General features: G+C 37.7%; 1 protein-coding gene across 3 annotated transcripts in view; it reads left to right on the top strand.

Moving 5' to 3' along the window:
• The window catches only part of FOXP1 (forkhead box P1), a 557404-nt gene that overhangs the window by 176907 nt on the left and 354647 nt on the right, over positions 1–25850 (top strand). For all 3 annotated transcript variants that reach the window (XM_063291586.1, XM_063291587.1, XM_063291582.1), the window contains exon 2: positions 19490–19554. The gene's annotated coding sequence lies outside the window, so the exon portion shown is untranslated. The remainder of the gene's footprint in view (positions 1–19489; positions 19555–25850) is intronic.

The following is a 25850-nucleotide window of genomic DNA, read 5'->3' as shown; positions in this document are numbered from 1 at the left end:
ATGGGAGGAGATGGGCGGGGACAAATTAGTTGAACAAACAAACAAATAAATAAATAAACTCCCAGAATTCCCCAGCCAGTATTCGGGGAGTTGAAGTCCATACATCTTCAAGTGGCCAAGGCTGAGAAACACTGGGTTAGGGTTATCCTCAGCTTTGTTCTCTTGTACTGTTTGGCTGGCAGTATACTGAAGACACCATGCAGGTGTCCTTAAGGAAACTATAATTTCCTGCACTCTTGTCTTGCTGATGGATAGTATGCTGGTATAAGCAGATTAAAAGGCAAGGACGAACATGTCACAGGATAAAATAACACAGAGGATGGCACAGATGGGGCTAGGAATACTTTGCTCCCTCCTCCATGATTGGCTCATAAAATATTTTTGTTTTAATCTTCCTAATTTCCATGGTAATCTCAGGTGACGTTCCACAAACCCAACCACCCTGGTCTATCATTGCTTTCTTTGAAATGATCTCTTTCATATATATTAGCACATCATATTTAAATGGTTACTTTGCTTTATTGTGCACAGTGAAGAGCAACATATTTCAAATCTTCATGGTGGAAATACTCAGATTCATGGTGACAATATGTGAAGATAATTTACAGTCTAATTCGTACTCTATTTAAAGGGTTCCAACTGATTTAATTCTTCTTCTGATTTAATTTAGTTTAGTTTAATTTAGAATTAACTTGGTTTATGTCTGAGTATTTCATGTGTGGGAGGTGGGGTGGGTTGCATATCAGATTATTAGTTTTCTGTAAATCCTTCTGCCACATTTTTTCTTTGAAAATGGTCTGAATGTAACATAAATATTTTATGTTAGTTCCATTCCATGACACAAAACTAGAGAAATATCTGATGTATGCAACAAATGTGGGGTGCTACTATGAGTGTTTTACCACAAGTACAGTGTTTGTGGTTTCACACATCTTAAGCCACATCCACACAGATGGTTTGTTTTGCTCCCGCCCTTCCCAGAGCAATAAGAATAAAAGAAGACATATATCTTGCTGTCCCACAACTTGCCAGTCCAGTGCAGAATGGGTATGTGCTGACTGCTGGCTATACAACTTTAATATGTGACATTGTAAGGGCCATGATTGGTACTTTCCTAAACTGAATTTCAACCTGCCTAACATCAACCTCCACGTGAAAATTCTCCTCCAGGTGGCATCCACAATGCTTTGGTTACTTTATGCACTGCACTTTTTTTTCCTTTTACTTCCCTGTTGTACCATGAATGATTGAAATTTGTTTTAATTCTGTAGAAGTGCAGGTTGACCGTTTTACCATTAGATGGCAGCAAAGAGTTATCGTGTTTAATGTCTTTGCTGCCATCTAGGATAGCAGCAAACTTGGCAAGTTTAAGATTTGTGGACTTCAACTCCCAGAATTCCTCAGCCAGCAATGTGTGGACTTCAACTCCCAGAGTTCCCCAGTGAGAAACACTGGCCTAATATTACTGAGGAGCTGACATTTGAGGAAGAGGTTTTGATGTGGGGATCTGTGTGGAAGCTGCAAATTACTCTAAGGACATGATATGAGGAGAAGAATGAGCCAGGGCTTTCCTGGGAGCAGTGGCCACTGGGAAGGAAATTTGCTGCCATACAGGATACAGAAGTACAAGAGCCAAGTTGCTTCAATTACACTTTCAGATTTTCAATTATTTATTATGTGTTAATTAGATTTGTAAGGCTCCCCAACTCAAACAGCATGACTGTGCATGGCATACAACACAAAAAACAAACAGTAAACCTACAGTAGATATCAGTCAGTCAAACACTAGACCTATTTATCAATCAATCAATCAATCAGTCAGTCAAAACATCACTTCTAGAATGGAGCTCCTAAAGTGATCTTTGGGCTACTGTACTTCAGTTGCAGACTGACAAGATGCAGGTATGTCTATGAAGAGACATCCTCTGGAAACAGTTACTGTGGCATCTTTGTATTGGGGCAAAGGATCGTTACCTTGTCGTGGTGCTGGAGCTTGAGCACCTCAATGATGCCATGAGCTAAACCGTGAAGGGCCACCCAAGACGGGAAGGTCATGACAGAGAGGTCAGACTAAATGCGATCCCTGGGGAAGGTAATGGCAACCCACCCCAGTATTCTTGCCGTGAAAACTAAATGGATCAGTACAACCAGAGATATGTCGGTATACCATCGGAAGATGAGACTCCCAGGTCGGAAGATGGTCAAAATGCTACTGGGGAGGAACAGAGGATGAGCTCAACTAGCCCCAGACGTGATGACGCAGCTAGCTCAAAGCCGAAAGGCCGGCTAGCGGCCGACGGTGCTGGTGGTGAACGGCGAATCCGATGTTCTAAGGATCAACACACCATCGGAACCTGGAATGTAAGATCTATGAGCCAGGGCAAATTGGATGTGGTTATTGGTGAGATGTCAAGATTAAAGATAGACATCCTGGGCGTCAGTGAACTGAAATGGACTGGAATGGGCCACTTCACATCAAATGACCACCAGATCTACTACTGTGGACAAGAGGACCACAGAAGAAATGGAGTAGCCTTCATAATTAATAGTCAAGTGGCTAAAGCAGTGCTTGGATACAACCCAAAAAATGACAGAATGATCTCAATTCGAATTCAGGGCAAGCCATCTAACATCACAGTGATCCAAATATACGCCCCAACCACAAATGCTGAAGAAGCTGAAGTAGAGCAGTTCTATGAGGATCTGCAGCACCTACTGGACAACACGCCTAAAAGAGATGTTATTTTCATCACAGGAGACTGGAATGCTAAGGTGGGCAGTCAAATGACACCTCGAATTACAGGAAAGTATGGCCTGGGAGAACAAAACGAAGCAGGACACAGGCTGATAGAATTTTGCCAAGACAATTCGCTCTGCATAACAAACACTCTCTTCCAACAACCTAAGAGACGGCTTTATACATGGACTTCACCAGATGGACAACACCGAAATCAGATTGATTACATCCTTTGCAGCCAAAGGTGGCGGACATCTGTACAGTCGGTAAAAACAAGGCCTGGAGCTGACTGTAGTTCAGATCACGAACTTCTTCTTGCACAATTTAGGATCAGACTAAAGAGATTACGGAAGACCCACAGATCAGCTAGATATGAGCTCACTAATATTTCTAAGGAATATGCAGTGGAGGTGAGGAATCGATTTAAGGGACTGGACTTAGTAGATAGGGTCCCGGAAGAATTATGGACAGAAGTTGGCAGCATTGTTCAGGAGGCGGCAACAAAATACATCCCAAAGAAAGAGAAAACCAAGAAGGCCAAATGGCTGTCTGCTGAGACACTAGAAGTAGCCCAAGAAAGAAGGAAAGCAAAAGGCAACAGTGATAGGGGGAGATATGCCCAATTAAATGCAAAATTCCAGAGGTTAGCCAGAAGAGATAAGGAATTATTTTTAAACAAGCAATGCGCGGAAGTGGAAGAAGACAATAGAATAGGAAGGACAAGAGACCTCTTCCAGAAAATTAGAAACATGGGAGGTAAATTCCAGGCAAAAATGGGTATGATCAAAAACAAAGATGGCAAGGACCTAACAGAAGCAGAAGAGATCAAGAAAAGGTGGCAAGAATATACAGAAGACCTGTATAGGAAGGATAACAATATTGGGGATAGCTTTGACGGTGTGGTCAGTGAGCTAGAGCCAGACATCCTGAAGAGTGAGGTTGAGTGGGCCTTAAGAAGCATTGCTAATAACAAGGCAGCAGGAGACGATGGCATCCCAGCTGAACTGTTCAAAATCTTGCAAGATGATGCTGTCAAGGTAATGCATGCTATATGCCAGCAAATTTGGAAAACACAAGAATGGCCATCAGATTGGAAAAAATCAACTTATATCCCCATACCAAAAAAGGGAAACACTAAAGAATGTTCAAACTATCGAACAGTGGCACTCATTTCACATGCCAGTAAGGTAATGCTCAAGATCCTGCAAGGTAGACTTCAGCAATTCATGGAGCGAGAATTGCCAGATGTACAAGCTGGGTTTAGAAAAGGCAGAGGAACTAGAGACCAAATTGCCAATATCCGCTGGATAATGGAAAAAGCCAGGGAGTTTCAGAAAAACCTCTATTTCTGTTTTATTGACTATTCTAAAGCCTTTGACTGTGTGGACCATAACAAATTGTGGCAAGTTCTTAGCGGTATGGGGATACCAAGTCATCTTGTCTGCCTCCTGAAGAATCTGTATAACGACCAAGTAGCAACAGTAAGAACAGACCACGGAACAACGGACTGGTTTAAGATTGGGCAAGGAGTACGGCAGGGCTGTATACTCTCACCCTACCTATTCAACTTGTATGCAGAACACATCATGCGACAACCTGGGCTTGAGGAATCCAAGGCTGGAGTTAAAATCTCTGGAAGAAACATTAACAATCTCAGATATGCAGATGATACCACTTTGATGGCTGAAAGCGAAGAGGAACTGAGGAGCCTTATGATGAAGGTGAAAGAAGAAAGTGCAAAAGCTGGCTTGCAGCTAAACCTCAAAAAAACCAAGATTATGGCAACCAGCTTGATTGATAACTGGCAAATAGAGGGAGAAAATGTAGAAGCAGTGAAAGACTTTGTATTCCTAGGTGCAAAGATTACTGCAGATGCTGACTGCAGTCAGGAAATCAGAAGACGCTTAATCCTTGGGAGAAGAGCAATGACAAATCTCGATAAAATAGTTAAGAGCAGAGACATCACACTGACAACAAAGGCCCGCATAGTTAAAGCAATGGTGTTCCCTGTAGTAACATATGGCTGTGAGAGCTGGACCATAAGGAAGGCTGAGCGAAGGAAGATCGATGCTTTTGAACTGTGGTGTTGGAGGAAAATTCTGAGAGTGCCTTGGACTGCAAGAAGATCCAACCAGTCCATCCTCCAGGAAATAAAGCCAGACTGCTCACTTGAGGGAATGATATTAAAGGCAAAACTGAAATACTTTGGCCACATAATGAGAAGACAGGACACCCTGGAGAAGATGCTGATGCTAGGGAGAGTGGAAGGCAAAAGGAAGAGGGGCCGACCAAGGGCAAGATGGATGGATGATATTCTAGAGGTGACGGACTCGTCCCTGGGGGAGCTGGGGGTGTTGACGACCGACAGGAAGCTCTGGCGTGGGCTGGTCCATGAAGTCACGAAGAGTCGGAAGCGACTAAACGAATAAACAGCAACAAAGAGGCTGGGTCGGTAGTGTTATGAGTACGGATAGTGAGCAGGAGGGGGGCCCTATCCAGGGGGGGAAACGCATTGGTAGTTTAGAGGCTTTGAACTGTCATTCAAAGAAACACAGAACAGACCCGCCTTGAGTTTGGGGGTTTATCCTTCTGGGTTTTCCCATGCTCCTTCAGTTTGGTAGGATTCTCTGTCTACTACAGCAGTTTAATAAACACTAGAGACATTCTCCTCGTCTCACCATGGTCTTTTCACATTTTTATTAGAATGCAGGGATTGATGCTGATGCTGGTAGCTGTGCATTAAAAGTATCTTTTTGGAAGATAGAAGCATGTTATTTGGTTGGGGGGCATCACTGTGGGCTATGGAAGGGTATGCATTTGGGGAATTTTTGACAAGCTTGAGCATAGTACAGTCTGTGCTTAGAACTTCCAGGGGAAAACAATTTCACAGTTGATATATGGGGCCCCAGTTTGGGGTTTCAGTAAACTAGAAGAATTAGAAGTGGTCCAGGATAAATTTGTAAGCTCAATCTTAGCCTTACCCCCAGATATACTGGCAACAATGTTGAGATTAGAAGTGGGCCTTCCATCAAACAATATAATATTGCAAAGAAAGCAATAATCTTATATTATAGGAGACCAGTCCTCACGCCCAATACTTACTTGGCAAAACTGCATCCACAAACAATTTAACAGTAATAAATGGATGAATTTGTGTCTAAAACTATTTTCACAATAATCGCTAGATCAGGAACTGTTGAATGATATAAACTATCACACACTATCGAGGAACTATTTATTTTTTAAAGATTTTAGACAAGATAGCAGGTATGTAAGCTTAAGTTGACCATGTGGTATCGATCTTTTAAAGATGGACAAGGAATGTCATATTATTTACAGTCTTTTACATCCCATTTCCTGAGACAAACTTTCACAGAACTTTGTTTTCAAACAATGCCAACAGCCTATTTGGATGGAAGATATAAAGGATTACCAACTACACACTATTATGCGTTTGTAATAACTCACAGGTGGAATATTTGAACCATTGCTTACTATTTTGCAAATTATATCAGGAATCTAGATTCATTATGCCTTTGTTAATTCAACTGAATCACTCTAGTTTAGAAGGAAAAATCTATTTCTGTTGACTGATGTTGATATAACTAACTAAACAAGATGCATTGTTTGCCATAGCCACAAGGAAGATTCAAAAGCAGATGTTGACAAATAGTGCTGTTAATATTAAAGGGGATGTATTGAGCTGATATTGAGTGCTGTAATTTTATATGAATTTTGCTAAAACCTACGGTTACAAATAAATCTTATTTATTAATTTATTTATTTTCTATCCCTCCTTCGTTATTTTTATAAATAACTCAAGGCTGTGAACATACCTCATACTCCTTCCTCCTCCTATTTTCCCCACAACAACAACACTGTGAGGTGGGTTGGGCAGAGAGAGAGTGACTGGCTCAAAGTCACCCAGCTGACTTTTATGCCTAAGTGGGACTAGTACTCTGAGTCTCCTGGTTTCTAGCCCAGCACCTTAACCACTAGAAGGTTGACATGGCTTATAGTGTTAATATTTGGTACTTAAAAGTGTTTGCTTTATCAAATTCTTTATAGGTTGTCAATTTTACTGCAAAAACAAAATATTTTGATTTTTCCAGCTAACTCTTAATAAAAGTTGTGAGGTGCCAATTATTCATGAAAAACAATCATAGCTGTGTTTAAAGTAGTTAATTAATAGTTGATATTGCATTTTTCCCTTTCCAAAATAAAATTGATAAGAAATATTTGCATTTTAAAAAATTCTGTCTGATACTGTATGCTTCTGAGAGTCAGTTTCTGATTGTGGCAATATATACAGGTAGTCCTTGGTTAATGACCACTCATTCAGCGACCATTCAGAGTTACGACGATGCTGAACAAGTGGTATTTACGACTGGTCCTTGAAGTTCTGGCTGTCCCAGAACTCCCGTGATCACATGATCGTGATCTCGGCGCTTGGCAACCAGCCTGCACTTAGGACAGTTGCAGTGTCCCACGGTCACATGATTGCCATAATCATCATCAAGCAAAGTCAGTGGGGAAACTGGCAGGGAAGGTTGCAAGTTACTCTGGTAAGTGTCCCCCACCCAGTAGCAGCCACTCCTGGCCCAACTGCCCTCGCACAATGCTTCGCTGGCCACCTGCACACCCTCCCCCACCAGTCAGCAGCCACTTGCCTGCCTGCCAGCCTGCTTGCAAGCTGGCTTCCCCATTAACTTTGCTTGTGGGATCCCAACAGGCAGATGAGAGGAGGTCCTACCTTAATGACCTGCGATCCTCGCTTAATGATGTCTGTTGCTAAGCGATGTGGTCATGTGGCATTGTGCTTTACGACCACATCACTTAGCAATGGAAATTCCAGTCTGAATTACCATTGTTAAGTGAGGATTACCTGTAAATATAATTAATGCATAGGGAAAGGAGTGAAAGGCATCATATTAATGTATTTTTGTTACCTCAGCTGACCTGGGCTGATCTCAACAAGCTTTGAACCTGGTTAATACTGGGAAAGGAGACCATTAGGAAGTGCATGAATGAGTCTATGAAGTCACCAGAAATTCAACTTGAAGGAGCTATATAGATAATGGAATAAATAGATTATTTCTCTTAGGGCTACATACAGTATGTACTATATAGCTCATGTTTATTTCAAAATAAGTGGGCAGATTCTTGATCCCAATTAAGAACACTGTGTAGAGAAGAGAGCTTCAGTCTTCATTTTTTTCCTCCATAGTTGAAAACCAAAAAATAAAAAACACACAAAAAAAGACCATGCCACACTCTATTTTCAGTTTTGGATATGTAAAAATCTTGCTTTCAAAATCTTTTGAACTGGCTCTCTCAGCATAATAGAAAAGCTGCTGATATTGTTCATGTGGTCAAGGTTTAATGCTGAGTTTAAAAATTCTGTTGCTTTCTGTATATATGATCATAGGTTTTTTTCCTTTTCCTTTTTTCTGATTCTTTCCTTCCTTCTTCCTTTATTTTTGTATATTATATATTTGTACACACACACACACACAATATAAATACATACATCATAGTGTTCCTGATCTCAACTGGGCTAGCAGATGCTGATTTTAGAATAAAGAGAACTTGAAGGGGATCTGTATACAATGTAACTGATGGAGACATTAAGGAAACCTTAATATAGATTCTTGAAAGTATGATAAATGTTTTTCATGTTACCCAAAATACTGAAATTTGTCGAATTTAAATTTAATTTAAATGAGATCTGAGATGATTAGGGAGGGGGCTGTTTTTGTAACTGAATATATAACTAACATTTGCTAGGTTTGCTTATCAATTGACCTATCAAAATTTGCATATTATGTACTGTTACTTCTCAGTGAAAGCATATTATGATTTACTACATGTCAGTTTGATTTACCTCACTTACCAATCATAGGTCAACATAGAAAAAATGCATGTATCGTCATTAATCTTTTGTATAGATATTATTAATCATGTGTAGTTTTTAATATGCAAGGCATTTGTACTACTGTTGCTGAAAGTAATTTTTATCCAACTCATCATTATCCCCATTTTCTAGATCACGAGAGAATAAGATCTAACATATCCTGGGCAAATAAGGGCTCTAATTCGGGTAGCTCCTTTGCTAGTTTCAAAGATGAGTACTCTGTCAGCAGGGTTAGTGATCCTTCATTGGTGCTGAAATTTCTATAGGTTTCAGAATTGGCTTCCTATGTGGCATTGGGAAGAAAGGACAGGCTATATCCATTTATCTTTATTATTCAGATTATGCTGGTTTAATGCATCAGTATAGTTCAGTGAGTGCTTCCTGCGACAGATTTAAGGATTACATTTTCTAAAAGTACATGAATGCATTGTTTGAACTCTTATATATTCTATATAACTGACATACTGTACTTGTTTCAAGGTTCTGGATAACTTGTAGGCAGCAGTGCTGTACTGAAATCGTTAATAATTCAGCCCTCCTTTTTTCACATAAAATAATGGAATATTCTTTCTTGAGACAGATATTTTGATAGTTTTATTGCTCAAGTAGCAAAAGTGTGTATCTGTATATGCTGGAAGAAGAATTATTCTTCTGCCAGAAGCAGTCGTTCCGATTTTGGGCCTGTTCCATTGGCAAAATCCCCATTTTAGTTTTATGCCAGTTCATGAATGATGGGTTCAAGCCTTTATTTGAAGCTGAAAGCACTTGATGTGGAAACAGGAAATGCACATTGCTAACCTTCTAGAAATATGTGTGACTGTTTTCAGTCATAAATCAGAGTTTCTCCTCCCCTTAAACAATGATGCCATTGTACTCATCATATCTGATTAGTTCTTGAAATGTTATAGTAAGTCTATCTTCAAAACATTATAAGAGGATAATCAGCTGCTTTAGAAGGTCCCCATCTGGAGTATAGGGTTCTTTTACTGAAAGATGTTTTGCCTTTCTGAGATAGCTCTCGCATTTCATCATCTGTTGTGCAGAGATGAAGTGCATATGAAAAGTCAGTGACTCTGAATCCATCTGTTGTTATTATTTTCCACTGATAATTGGCTTGAACAATGAAATGTCTGTGTCTGTAGCCTTTGAAACTATATACTCTGTTTATTTTCTGGAGGTCCCACTTCCCTCCCCCAAACTCTGGACTTTTTTTAACGTGCTTCATTTCCTAACAACTCTATAGTCAGTTGAGCTTTCCTGAAAATGGCATTTTGAACATTAGATATCTCACCCCACACCCAAGAGAGTCCTATAGAAATGAGCCTTACAGCAGAAGAGACTGGCAAATCCAAAATACAATGATATCTCCTTATATAGTGTGATTTATTTCATTTTCCTTATTCAAATATTAATTTTGATCCTAACATCTATTAGCTTTGGAATTAGAAATCACCTCTAATTGTATAATATATTCCATAGCATTTTGTTTGGTATGATATAGAACGTTAATAGTGGATTCCACTAACAGCACTTCCATTAGCTTGCTGAACCAGTCTCTCTCTCTCTCCCCCTCTCTTTCTCTCTCTCCTCCTCTCCCTCTCTTTCTCTCTCATTCACTCACACACACACAGATAAAAGAAAGGGGACATCAGCTACCAGCTAGAACTGCCAAAACAGTCATTAGAGCCTCCATAGGGATGGAAAAAAAGCTCTTACATAGTGATAGACTGATTACATTTTGCTCTACGTTTTATTTGCATCCTGATTAGATCTCTTATCTGTGGAGAAGTTATTATCTGCCACCTTATTGTAAAGGTCAGTTCAGTGCAAAAATAGTGAACAGCAGAGGTCCTCGTGGCATCTCCTTTATAAGGGTTTTAAGTTTTTTTGTTTAAAGTATTTGTTTTGTTAAGCATTATTTTCCTGAAATATCAAGAAAATAAATTTCAGCTTATTAATGCATGAACGATTTTAAATATTGCTGAAGATTGGAGGTGGAAGATTGCATCCAATATCTTCAAGAAATGGAGACTTCTCCCACAATTATCAAGGGCAAGACTCTCCCTTTGGGATTACTGTGATATTGCTACTGGAAAAAAAAAGCTAATGACAGGAATTCCCTCGTGATGTCGTCTCTTGGTATTTAATACAGATGTGAGAAGCCAAGGAGCTTTCAGGAGATAGGATTGTAGAATGAAAGACTGAACATTAGTGCCCAAACAGGGTGCTGCCTTCTTAACTCAAACACACATTTCCCAACACCCATGTCGCCATCATGCAAGCCCCAGAAAAAAAGTAGTGGACAGAGAATCCCCTCACTGTATTGGAAGGACTTTACTTATACTGTAAAGGTTTTTCTTTCCCCCTGGTTGGGAAGTATGTAGATACAATGATTTTTTTTAAAAAAATTCCCCAACCTTTCAAAATTGTATCATTCCTATATACTGAACTTATTGGTCAAATGCCAGATGTTCTTTGTATCTAGGTGATGAAGCTTATTTGCTTATTTGCTTTGGAAATTCATATACAACTTTATGCGAGTTAAGCAGTTCAGAAGTTTTGGTTTCAAGAGGACAGCTAATACGTGCTTACAATTTTATTTCTATTTGGTATTAACTCCCATTTAAAATGGCAGAATTTATTCCATAAAACTGAAGAGAAAGGAATAAACACCCAATATATGACACAGAGGACAGAAGCAAAGATAGAAAGGTATGGAAAGTCATAGTCAATGGTATTCATATAACTTAGATTTAGATATTTCCTTTTCTTATCTCATTCCTTTATTTGGTTTACTATTTCTTGCTTCCTTTCTGCACTTTGCATAAGGTTGCTTGACCTGAAAGGGAATAAGTAGCATGATGGGTATGTATGTATGTAGAATCATTAAAATAGAACTTTGACTGGATTATGCCCATACTGTTTCAGGGCAGTTCACAAAAGAATCATATGGGTCATATGTTTGTTTTTAAGTATCACATTTTCTTCCACCCCCTTCTACACCAAGTAGAACAGCCTCATAGAAAGTAATGGATTTTTTAATATATATAACTGATGCCTTTCTGGAACATTTTATGCAATAAAAATAATTTTCAAAGAACACAGCTTGAGCATTAAAATTGTTACTTGCTGGTTTTGAAACAGCTACCAAAAAGGAAGAAAAAAAAATCCTAGTTCTTTTTTTTTCCTCCACATATTTCAGGGTGTAAGTTGCAAAGTCCATTTTTGGAAATAAACAGTGTAGTTGTCAACACATTTGCTTGGAAAAAAGTTTTGAGAGTATCATAGGAATCTACTTTTAAGTAAGCTTGCTTAGCAGATCAAAACCTATAATTCTGATGAATTTGGGGTTTAATTAGACAAAGTATTTCTACCTACAGGTTCTTTTCTGCATGTCTGTCTCTTTGTCTTTTATTGCCTTGAAAGGTGTGTGGGTGAGGAAATACTTTCTTTTGTAAAGGCAACTCTCAATTTAGTACTTCACATTATTCCTATTTATTAGTTGTCATTGCTGTTCTTTATGAAAGGATTGCGTGTAGCTGTTGATCTTTTAGCCACCATCTCTATTAAACAAGCTGTGCAGCTTGTGAGAGATCAGGACAGGTAGAATGCACAGCAGGCGTCTGATTTGAGCCAGTTACTCATTTGCTGACTGTTTGTGTTTATGCAAAGGGGCCTCTTCCTGCATACTTAATCTAGAGCAAGGCAGTGGCTTTTGTTGTGTTTAGACCACATACCTTCACTTCTTCCTCACACTGCAGCCAATGTTGAAGCAGAGAAAGTCTGGATAGTTAGAAGTGTGCATATGGTGTTTCGGGATTCTCAACTTTTCTGCTACAATTTAAAGCTTCTTCATTAATGGGTAAGTATGTACTGTGAAATACCATTTTTGGTCCATTTCTTAAATAAATGCCCAGCATTATTTCTTAATCAGAGTTTTAAAATGAACCTTGGTAGTTTTAAAGAGTTAGTTGCAGTTATTGAGATTGCGAACGTAGCTTTTCTATAGGGTCTGTTCTTCCTTGCACAGATAAATAGTAAAGCATAACAGGGTTCTTTGGAAACTGTAAAAGAATGTGTTTAGCTTGCTTTTTTCTGGTATGTAAATTACTTGGATTATTCTTTAATTGTTTGCTGAAAACTTTAAAAAAGTATACAACATAACGTGTGGCTTTATTTCTTGTGTGTGTGTATGTGTGTGTTTCTGTGTGGGAGATTACAGAAGGATTCTCATTTTTGTGTCCTCAGCTAGACTCCTCATCATGTCTGTTTTGTAGTAGGATTTTTTTTTTAATGTGCAGATTGAAACGTTTCTTCGCTGATATTAATAGCACACTAGAGAAGTTAACTTTGATGCAAGCAGTAACAGAACTATAGCGTAGGAAACCTGTTAATACAGAGGACAACTGGGTTGGAAGAAGATGACATCCCTAGTGCTTCTCCATAAGGGGCAGAATTTGCATAATGGCATCCTACTTAAAACTGTTTACCAAAGCCAATTTAAAGATCACTTGCTGTTGCTTTTAATCAAGACAAAATTACTGCAGCATGTTATTTTACCAATTGTGACGATTCCATTTCTAACTGAATCTGGTTCAGAAAAGAAAGAAAAAAAGGGGGGGGGAGAAAACCTATGGCTGAAACATCATAGAGGAACCCACTGGTAGTATTCATGTTACCTGAATTTCCTTTTGAAAGTCCAGATTCGAAGGAAGATTATGTTTTCCTGGTGTTGTTTTTAACGGCAAAAAAAAAAAAAAAGCTAAAGTTCAGCACTTTGAATAGCAATGTATTATAGGTTTGGAGAACATATAGATATTACTCACTGGACCAGAAATAGGTGTTTAGGTTACCAATTAACTATTTCCTTCATCTGAGTGACTCGTCTCAAACAGAAGAGTGTGCTATTCTACCACATGTTGCAAGTGAAAGGATCTGAATAAAATTGCATCAGTGTTATTAAAATGTGTAAAGACTTGCTGGGTTTTTTGGGTGCAGAATAACATAAACTCAGGAACGTTTTATTAACAATAAGACCCTTTAAGTTTTTTTTTTTTAAATAGCAACATTGTAAATAGCTTATCTAATTGTAAATGTATTACTTTTATAGTCTCTTTATGAGGAAAAAGCACCTCAGTCAAAGTGCCTTATGTGATTAGTGCTATTGTATTCTTAAATTTTGATTGATAGAGATAATAGTTTTCACTTAAAAATACAGACAGGTACTTTAACTTTCCATGACAATAGCTATTTGCATTTCTTTTATCTTTTTGTTTAACATTTGTGGGGGTTGGGACAGATTTGATTATTAACTCTTATTGCACACTGTGGTAAATGCTAAAACAAGGCTTTTGTTACAGTTTCAAAGGTACAACAGCAAATATTGTTTTTATTGCTTTGGTATTTAAAGGTTGTAAAAGGATACCTCAAAGATAGTTTCACATGACCACAGCCAAGGTTATTGCTTTGCTGGAAGGCTAGAGAATAATCTGCCACTTCTGGAAAAAAAACCTCTAGGCTTCTATGTATGGGTAGCCTGGAAGCAAAAACACATTTGCCTGAAAGACAGGAATACTGGAAAGCTCTTCCTTGCGTAACCCGTTTCTTCCTCCTTGACGCAGAGTAAAACTGTTAAATTCACTGGAATTTGAAAGTGTCTGGGAGGGAGGGCACAGATTTTTGCAGCAAAATAATCATGCTGTGGCATATTGGTGGAATAATAAGATGTGTATTGTGTCAAAATCTGAGACCAAGCTAGATTTTTTCTTTAAGAAAGGAATGTATTTGATCTGTCAGCAAATATATTTACCTGCACTGTAAAGCTTAAACCTAACAGGATATACCATAAACTTAAACTGAATCTTTTCCAAATTAAACAAGAAGTAATTTTTTTTTATTTCCTTTTGCCTTAAGACTTCTTTTAATTTTAATTTAATGGTTTTGTTAATAATTCTAAAACAATTGCAGTGTGATTGAAGATGGCATTAATCAATGACTAGAGAGTACAAGAGCAGAAAACGCTGAGGAAGGTTCGTCACTTGATTTCCTAAGAACTGTCAGATAGGTGTTCTGCATATCTCTTGATTGGATCTTTGATAACTTTTAGGGAATATATTGTGGTCTTCTAGACTTCCACCAGGGTGAGCTCTGTTGTAGAATATTAAATCATACAAAATACAAATTCTGCTAGGAAAAAAAGTCTTAAGGGTAATTCAGCTGTTGAACCGTAAACAAGACATATTTAATGTATCTGTTAGCTGTTATTATATATCAAATGAGATGACTTAGTCCTGCTCCTTGCACTGAAAATTATTACTTCAGCTTTTTACAAGAACAATATAACCTGTTCATGTTTACTTGGAAGTAAGACTACGTGTGACATATGGGATTTGCCACTCATTAAAATGTTCAGGATTACAGTTTTAATTTGGATACAGTCTGAAATAGATTTGCTAGGGAATAAGTACAATTAAATATAGTACAGTACTGATGTCTCTATATGTGTTACAGTATTATTGTATTCTATATGAAATCATTAAATATTTTAAATATATATATATTTTTATTATTTTAATACCATTGTTTTATTTAGTTCAAGCATCTAGTACTGTCATTTTTTCAAAATCACAAAAACAAAGAAGGGATTAGAGCATTTCATTTTATTGTTGGCATAGGTGAGAGAAGGTGAGATCTATTGGGCAAACTCTTCAGCATTATAAAAATTTCTCATACAGGTTACTGTACCTAAATGTGGTTCTTTTGAATTTATTCAAGAGAATCCCATTTTATTATATACCACCCTTCATTTACATTTTATCCTTTCAGTATGCACTGTGCTTTTATAAAGTTTATGCACTTTCACAAAGTATTTGAATTCAAACAATTTTAGCATTTTTTAGTAATTTAAATAACATATAACAATAATTAGTAGGTCTTGACCAAAGTATGAAAAGGTTGCATTACAGAAACAACACATCTGAATGTTGCTGATCATCTAGATCCATTTTGGTTAAGAAGTAATACTGATTTTTTTGGGGAGAGGGGATCCCAGTAGGTTTTGAAACAATTGATGAAGGTATCTTTCTGAATTGTTTGCTGGGATTAGGAGCATTGTAATGCTGTGGTGGTTGCAATTTCTGTTGTTGGGTCTTGTCCAGAAGGATGTTCTTGAGGAAACCAATTTTTGACACCATGACCATTGCCCTTTGATGCTCTAGAGGATTTTCTGTTTATCCCTTACGTTACTTCATACTGAAAACTGCTCAGAAAAGTTATCTAAAGCTTTGCTATGAGGAGCCATGAAGCAGTGATTGCTACTTGACTCTATTGCTCTTCCCCCCCCCCCCTAAGTCTAAGGAAAATATTAATACTTTTTCATGTTGCCTCACTAGTGGGTTGTTTTCCAGGACATGGCAGTGCTTTTGCAAGCTATGTTGAGTTTTCCAGTTTCTGTGTAAGTTTGATCTGGCAACAGTTACTCATACCTAAGTCATATCATGTATAGATTACTGCAGTGTACAGGGTCTCTTTTTTAAGAATATATGGAAGCTACACTTGGTACAAAATGTAGCAGCTACTAAGTGGTGCACAATATAAGAATTGTATAACTACTATTTTCTGGGCTCAAATCAAGATGTTTGCCTAAGTTTTAAGGTATAAAGTTGGGTGATCTGAAATTCTACTGCCTATTGCATTATGAACCCATCATATTATTAAAGGTGTATCTAATTTGAGCAAAACCTACTCTCCCGCCACCCCCAACCACAGTAGCTTCACTTTTCACAATACCAAAAGGTCCTTCTCCTGCAGTGCTCTGAAACTGTGGGTGGTCATCTACCCCATCTTCCTTGATATTTGATTGAAGAGTTAAGGCACATCTCTTTAACTGGTTTATTAATTTAATCTACTAAATACCTGGTTTGTTTATTTATTGTTTTTATATACCACCAGATTCAACAAAAATGAGTCCTGGTGGTTTACAGTATAAAAACAGAATAAAACATAAAGACTAATAAAAACTCAAGCAACCATAAAAGCATTAAGTGACCACTCATTGCCCAAAGCTCTCCAGAACAACTTTATCTTTAACAGTTTCCAGAAGGCCAACAATGAGGGTGCTAATGCAATCTCAAGGGAAAGATATTCCAGAATATCTATAATATTGTATAATAAGTATAATACAATGCATAGTATACCAGTATTAGTGTCTAATAAATCTTAATTTGTAGAAGCTGGCATATTCTTAACTGGACCAAATTTTTGGCATGCCATTCCCCCCCCCCCCCGCTATTTTTTTCCGGTCAGTCCGTTGAGATAGGCCAAATCAGGAAACAGACATCACAAGAATTACTGGAACTCTTCTTTCTCATTATAGAGTGTAATAACAAAAGCTTTGGTAATTATCCAGTAGTAGATCATTGCCCTCAGTGAAGGGTATGGTCAGTTTGGCTGCTCCTTCTTTCAGCAGACTTAGAACAAAAGTTACTCTGGACTAATCTGTAGGAAGTTCTACTGGCCATCCCACAATGAAAAATTTATACTGAATTATGAATGTCAGAAATTGACTGTAGGCTCCTGCGTACTTCTCTTGCAAACTTCCATAAGGGCAAAGAAATATTAGTTGGATGCAGGCTGCTGAACTGCTACTGGCTGAGGCAAGTCTTCTCCCAAATGTTTTGTTAGTTTTACCATGGCAATTAGTTATTTGTATATCCACTTTCTTTTTATGTTGTAACAATTGTGGACAACAACAATACACAGCAAGTTATTCTGTGGACAGTGGGGTGCCCCAAGGCTGTAATGCCATCTCCACAATCAAAGGCAACATTCAGTGCTTCTCTGAATAGAGAGTACTAAGCTGTCAAGACTGATTTCAGCCCTTCAAGCTGGGCCAAGTCAGGAAACAGACACCACAAAAATTACTGGGACCCTACTGTTGTAGGGTATGGCAACAGAATGTTGAAAGCCTGGCAAATTCCCTCTGCCCTCTCTTACACTAAAGTGAATCAAGGTGGGGTTATTCTGACTTCTTTTTCCCCCTTCTTCTCTTCCAGGGCTAAGCTTTTCTACATTTCTATTACTTTTGAAGACTAAACAACTTTTCATGGCAAAATATGATTTATGCTGATAATAGTTAAATACTGAAATATTTTTTAATTTTAGAACTGTTTGTGTACTTGCATTGTCGGCCTAATCAGCAGATGCACTTTTGAAAGGGAAACAAATATGGTCAGTCAATGGACCCAGCCTGTTTATTTGTAATAAACTTTTAACAGATTTTTTTTTACAGTAAGAAGTGAGTGAGTTCGGGAATAGGAGGGTAGGGATGTTTCAGTACTGAATGAAATTGGGGAGAAGGAGGTTACAAAAGGAATTTGCAAAGTCATAAATCATGCTTAACAACAGAATGGCAAAGTTTGTTAAGTTAAAAGGGGAGAAGGCAGCCAATATAAGACAACTTTCTGAGTTCCTAAAATAGAGGCAGGATTATCGGGAGACATGCATTCAGTCTGGGTCAGTTGCATATACTTATTCATCTTACCTACTTAAAAGAGGTAAAAGGAAGATCTGTAATAAAAAGGTGGGATATGAAGACGATATCAACGAGAAGGTGATAATATGCAGATATTATCAGAGAGGCCAAGCAAGGAAATCCTGTCAGGCGAGTTGAAGTCAGCTCATGTTGTATTAGATATATTTTCAATGAACTTATACAGTGGCTCATAGTTAAGTATTCCAAATTGAAACAATTGTACAGTAAACCAATTTAACACCCTGATTTCCATAAAAATTAAATGTCTGTTACACTGCATTATACCTGAAATTAGTACCGTTTATCAAATAGCTTACTAGTTTATCCTTGTGGTGAATAAACAGTTTCTCACTTATACCCTACATGACTTAGAAAATGGTGGATTGTTGTGTTTTTTTAAAGGGTCACATGCCTTTTACATAAGAGAGAATGAGTAGTTTACATAAAAGAATGGGGAGATGGATGGATGGATGGATGGATGGATGGATGGATAGATATATATTCCGTTTAATCATGTCCAGTTCTTGGAGACTCCCTGGACAAATCACTGCAGTTTCCTTGTCAGGTTTTTCAGAAGTAGTTTCCCATTGCGTCCTTCCAAGGTCTGAGAGGCTGACTGACCCAAGTTCACCCAGCTAGCTTTGTGCCTAAGGCAGGGTTAGAACTCCCAGTTTCCCAGTTTCTAACCTGGGGCCTACACCAAACTGGCTATTGTCTGCCTGTCTGTCTGTCTTTCTGTCTGTATCAATTTGTTGTGTGACTCAAAGCAATAACAAATAATGACTAAAATAAATAATAAAAAGGTAATCTAGGACTACCTTCTGGGGAGAAGTGAACAAAAACAACAACAAAAAACCTGTGATGATAAAAAGAAAAGAATAAAAAGATAAAAGAATTAGAATTGGTACATGGATACAAAGAAATGAAGCTAAATGTAGCTATATCTGTGAGAACAAAGGAATCGGAGCAATATATTCCTTAAGTGAAAATAAATGGCTAGCCAGCCAGATTAGGAAAGTTTGTGCTAAAGAACAAAGTGGGTCTCATCTTCAGAGTTTTCCTTTGCTCCCAAAGACTGTTTTGTTTGCTGAACAAAGCTTCACAGCGGCTGGTACTGATAACTGTCTATCTTGTGACAGTCGACTTTTATTAGCTCTCTCTGAAAATCATTCACCATTAAACACAGTTGGATTCATTTGTTATTTTGTTTACATTTGCCCTTGTTAATGGTGCCAATGAAAATAACTTCAGTGTTGCCACTAGTTCTGATCATCCAGACTCACTGTTGTATCTGTTTTGTCCACAGGGTAAGAAGACTGACTTTTTGGGTCGCCTGTACCTGAAGATTGCTTGATAGAAGCTTCTAAAAAGGTAAATAAAAATTCTTATTTTTAATTTTCTAGATTTTACTGCATTTTGCCTTGATAATCTGCTTGTCCATAAAAGCACCTTATCAGACAGAAATCTGCATCCTTTAAAGTTCCTCAAGCTCCCATTTGAGCCTAGTGATAAAATGAGCCTGAAAGCATCAGTATGGTTAAAATCAAAATTAGTAGATTATCCTACAACTGGTTAAAATCATATTTGCAGTGGAATTCTCTGTATGTTTATGCAAAAGTGACTTCTGTTTTCAGTGAAAATTTGCTTCTTAATGTTAGAGTGGTAGCCTTGCAATATATTTAAAGTGAAATGTTGTACAAGTTTTGTTGGTATTCTTGGTTTATGTTGTGTCCTAGAATTCTGCATAGGCTTGCCTGGTAAACAAGTTTGTCATATGCTTTGTATAGCTTGATCGTGGGTACACAGTGGGCAGAGTCTTTTTCACTAGAAGTAGTGACAAGGATAATTGGGTTATACTCCTAAAAGAAGTATCACGCAACCAGTTCAAGCAAATTTACATAGGAGAGTAGTCTAAGGCTGAAATCCAAAGTACATTTGTTACAAAGTAAGTTTGAATGAAGTCGAGGAGACTTACGATCCAAAGTTAATTTGGTAGATTGATTCCTACAGTTCACAACTATTTTTAAAAGTGCTTGATGAGAACCAAAGTGAAGCTAATGATGCTTTAGAGTATTCCTATTTTACTCGAATTTTGGAATACTTTTAAAATCTTTGCATGTAGGTGTGTCTCTCAGAGATTAAGGGGTTTGTCTCGGTAATGGAATTGGCGCTGTCTAAAGAAACCTATAGTTTTTCCATCTTGTGCGTGCAGAAATATTTGCTTTGGGTGACATTAACCTAAAAGTAAGCACTTTTGTTGTACAGCTTTAAATTGGATTTCCGTATAATCTTAAATGCTAGTGAATTTAAACTATATGACAGGAGAGGCAATCTTTGGAGGTCAGTGAGTATACTGGATATTCTCCACAAAAGGCTGTCTGGTGGATGTGGTCTTTTTACCAGAATAAAAACTGGTGAAGTTACTGCTTGCCATCTGATAGACTTTAATACGTTTTCTTCACCATACCTTTCCTTCATCTTGTTCAAATAAATGAAGCCAGGCAGACAAGGAACTTGATAGACAGAAAGGGATATGTCTACCTGGCACCATGTTGCCTCCTTATGCCGCATTATTATATGCTGTAGTATATATGTACTATTCTGTACTATATTGTATTATACTGCACTACATTACTATATTGCTACAGAAGCTAGCCATGAATTGGAGACATCTGTATATTTTATAGTATCTGCTATAATTTAATTATGATTATGTGATACAATTTTATAATGTAAAATATTTAATTGGGAAACATCTAAAATAATTATCTTTATATAGAGAATAAATATAGGCTTACTTTTTAGGTTGAGAAAAATATTATTTTGAGAGCTGCTTCTTCAAAATAGTACTGCATACTGAGAATTCACACAGTCACGTTTGCATTATAGGAAAAACATGATGCATTTATCACCCCAGTTTTGGTTTATTTTGTTCCTTTGGTTGATGTGCTGATTGTGTTAATTGTGGTAAGTGACATCAAGATTTTCAGCAGGTTTCAGTGAAATGTGAATTTTTGATAAATTTTATAAACGAAATATATTCAAATACTACTGTAATGATGGAGTGAAAATAAAGATGTTCAGAAACCACAAAGTTATTTATCACAGATTGAATTTTCCACTTAAGGGACCACTTCAGAGTACTATTTCCAAGTTTGACTAACTATGAAACTTAGGTGTTTCAGCTTGAGTAAAGGTCTGTAGAGCAGAACATAGAAACCATAATGGAGGAGGGTTCAGTTGTTTGCTTTACACAAGCATGTATTATTTCTTTGATGTACGAAAGGGAAAACATTGTCAGAAAAGACAGTGACAGACAAAGCCTTATCTTCAGCTGAGGCCTGAGATACAGATTAGCTTTTGTGAGTCCATCCTACTTTTTAGGCTCCTGGGTCTAAAGTAGCATGGATCATTGATTGATTAATTAATTAATTGATTATGTGCCATAAAGTTGGTATTGACTCTTAGTCACCATAGATAGATTTCCTCCATGACAATGTATCCCTAACCTGGTCTTCCAGGTCTTCTAATGGTGCACTCATTGCCACTGTAACTGAGTCCAGCCACCTTGCTGCTGGTCATTGTCATCTTCTCTTTTCTTCCAAGCGTGGATCATAGTAGCATGGGAAACACTGTAGTATGTTTAGAGCCCCTTCACACAATTAAACCACATATAATGGTTGCGCATAAGCACTAAAATCATGGTGTAGTCTCATTCCCTTTAGTTGTACATTTACTAGATGTTAGCACAGTCTCTCTGTGAGGAGGAACTTGGAAGAAAGCACAGAACTGAACAGACCAGTGTTCATGATGTTACTCCAGGACTGTGCTGAGAAAATTCTATATAAATACATGAAGGTGCCCTAGACCACATCAGTACTGCCTCTTCTTATTGATGCAATAACTTTCCTGGGTTTCTGACATATTCCTCTCCCCCAGCCAAACCCAGCTGAAAAAGCCAGATAGTGAATCTGGTACCTTTCAAATGTTGAATGTATGTTCTTTCATTGAAGTACATCTCATATTAAATTGGTATATCAATTACTATCCTTCTAGTCCTGCCAGGCTGCCTCTTGTGGCGGGGGTTGATGATGTAATAGGAAGAATGAATAACCAGGAGGAACAGGAGGAACAGCCACAATCAAGACAACAGTCAGATAAAAGAAATCTGAGTCTAGGGCAGAACTGTAACCTGAGAAAGCATCTCAAACAAGATGCTCCCTTTTCCTCACAAAGATGGAGGGAGGGGGGAAGCGCATTCAGACGTATAAGATTCTGTGTATTATTTGTGGTTTTATTGTATTTTAATTATTTAGCTTCATTGTAAACTGCCCAGAGTCCCGCTCTTTGGGGGAGATGGGCGGTGGCAAAATTTGATAAATAAATAAAGAAACAAATGTATAATAAAAGTAGTATTAGCATGTACGACTTCGGTATCTTACTCTGGTCTGCCATGATGTGCTGACAGATTTTGGGGGGATGAACAAAGAACGCCAGGAGCACATGCCAAGACGGTCCCAGCAGGGTCACCCAAGGCAAAACATCATCCCAGCTAAAGCACCCACTGTCAGGCAGCAGTGATATAAAAAGATGTTGGAGGCAGATGACCACTCTAGTGACAACAGCAAAGCCATCACTTCATACAGCATGGAAGAAGGCGATTACAAACTACTTCTGCATATTACCAAGAAAACCACATGGATAAATAATATAAAGTAGCTGATGATACAGTGTCAGATGAAGGGATATAAAAAAGGGCCTTCTCCACGGTGGCTCTCTCTCTGTGAAACATCATTCCCCTGGAGATTAGATTGGCCCCCACCTTGATACTTTTCTGAAAGGCGCTGAAGACTATGGTTTTGTCAGTGGGCCTAGGGAGCCTCACTGGAGCTGATCAAGTGGCTGATTTGATTGTGTTTCTGGCCGTTGCGGGGGGTTGATGGGTTTTTTATATTGTGGATTTTAATTTTGTAAACTTCCCAGAGTCACTGTGTATGAGTTGGGTGGCCATATAAATGTATTAAATTAACAAACAAGGAAACAAACGTACTACTGAGAAGATGATACTACTGATGATATTATGAAGTGGTTAGATTAAAGTCTAGTAGCTGATATTGCCATGGGGAAAAGAAAATCCAAAGGTACAAAGACAGAATTACAGTGGAAACATGAAACATATGAAACATGAACATGAGAAAGCTCAACACAGTGAAAGATAAAATGAATCAACTGTACATTGACATCTTGGGCATCAGCAAATTGAAATGGACTGGATTTGGACATTTACAATCAGGTGTTCATGCAGCTTACTATCCAGGATATGAAAAACAAGGAATGGCATTGCTTTCATAGTCAGGAAGGATATAGCAAAGACAAGACTGCATTGACAATGCAGTCAGTGAGCAAATAATATTAATTATTGTTTGGAGATATCCCTTCAATATGATGGTTATCCACATTTATGCTCCAACCAGTGACAAAGAAGAGGTTGGTGAGTTTTATGGCCAAGTTTAATCTGAAAAAGACAGAACACCCTAGCAAGATGTGTTGCTTGTAGTTGGAGAATGGAATGCCAAAGTTGGAAACATTAAGGAGGAAAACTTAATTGGACTGTATAGCCTAGGAAACATGAATGAAGCAGGAGACTGACTTACAAATTTCTTCCATTCCAGTGATTTATTCATTGCTAACACAGTCTTTAAAATAACACCTGTATAAATGGACATCATGAGATGGAATGCACACAACTTAAATAGACTATATTATTGGTATAAGGAGGTGGAAAAAGTGAGTTATAACAGCAAAGACATGGCCAGGGGCTGATTGTGAAACAGATCATGAACTACTTATGAGCAAATTCCAAGTCAAGCTAAAAACAAAAGAACAAAGCCAACCAATGTGTATAATATGATGTTGAGCTTATACTCACCATTTTCAAGGAGAGTATCAGGAATAACTTTGAAGTCCTGAACCTCATTTATATGGAACCAGAGGAACTGGGGGATGAAATCAAAAGAAATTATTAAGGATGAATGTAAAAAGAGACTGCCAAGGAACAAGAAACAGAAGAAAGCTAACTGGATGTCAGGTAACAGATAGTGGAAATTGCCAAGAAGAGGAGAAAAGAGAAGCCAAGAAAAATAAAGATCTCAGGAAGGAACTTAACAAAGAATTTTGGAGAACTGTTAGAAGAGACAAGAAACAGTATTACAAACAAACATCTGTACAGACGTTGAAGATGGAAATAGACATGGAAAAACAACTGAAGTTTTTCAATAGTCAGAAGGAAGTTCCAGCCCTGAATTGGTATGCTATAGGACACCATTGGACAGATAGTAACTAATTTAAAAAGATTAAAGAGAGATGGTTTTAAAATTGGAGAAGAAGCATCAATAACCTATGCTATGCTGATGATACTACTCTGAAATCCACATGAATAAATATTAGTTGAAATGATCTGCTCACTCCAGTAATGAAGGTCAAAAATCACAGTAAAAGTTGTAACTAAGATTAAGATCAAACTAATGAGAACAAGTACAGCAACCAGCTTTCAGACTGACAGTGAAGACACTGAAGTGATGGACACCTTCTCCATTTTATATTTAATCTTAGTCTCATTTTTTTACAACTGTGCTCTAGTAATGGAAGTCAAGAAGCACAGTGAAAAAAATGACACTAAGATTAAATATAAAGAAGATCAAACTAATGACAACAGGTACAGCAACCAATCTTAGAACTGACAATGAAGACACTGCAGTAGTGAAGACTCCTGGGAGTACCATGGGTAACCAAGAAAACACACACATGGATGACAGAACAAATCAATCCAGAATTCTCACTTGAAGCACAAATGACACGGCTCATATTATCATATTTTGCCCACGTTCTGCAAAGACCCAGCTCCTTCAAAAAGTCCATAATGCTGGAAAGGTGGAAGGAGAGAGAATGGGACAACCAGCAATATGGAGAATGGACTATATTATAGTGGTGATGGGTATACTTAAAATCTTTTTAATCTGGATTAGAGTAACCAAATTGTGTTTGTGCAGGGGTTCCTCACATAAAACGAGTGAATATGTCCTGGCTGCATCACGCTTCCCTATATAGTATATTTTTCAGGCCTGGGGGAACCGCTTCACATTCAGGCAAAAATATAGGCCAGAAGTTACAAAATTACTATATTCGTTTCATGTGTAGGGCAGCATATATGCACTAACAGTGTTCTTAAACTAAAAATAAAGAATGAAACTTACCTCTTTAATGAGAAGTTGCCTGAATTGGAATATCAAAATGCTGTGGAAAAGATATTACTAAAGTACTAGATGTGTTTCATTATCTGTTTGGGAACTTTAGAGACTAGTCAGTGGATGTGAGAAGGATAAGTTCCTTTTGGTAACTTGGTCACAAACTATTTTATAACACACTGCAGTAATTCAAATTAGATGTTACCAGACCATGCATGGCTGCTGCAAGATTATCTCTGTCCATATGGAGCTCGTAGTTGGTCTGTTAGGCTAAATTAATAAGAGGTTTTCAAAGCCACTGAAGATGTCTGTCTCCCTAGTGACAACAATTGATTCAAGAATAAAATGTGAATCTTTAGAGGAAATGCAATTCTTTCCAAAGTAAGATGAACACTTCTTAACCAAATATTCATTCACCTTTGC

Source organism: Candoia aspera, chromosome 2 (assembly GCF_035149785.1).
Source record: "Candoia aspera isolate rCanAsp1 chromosome 2, rCanAsp1.hap2, whole genome shotgun sequence".
In the NCBI taxonomy this organism is placed as follows: Eukaryota; Metazoa; Chordata; class Lepidosauria; order Squamata; family Boidae; genus Candoia; species Candoia aspera.
This window is presented reverse-complemented; position numbering and strand designations above follow the sequence as displayed.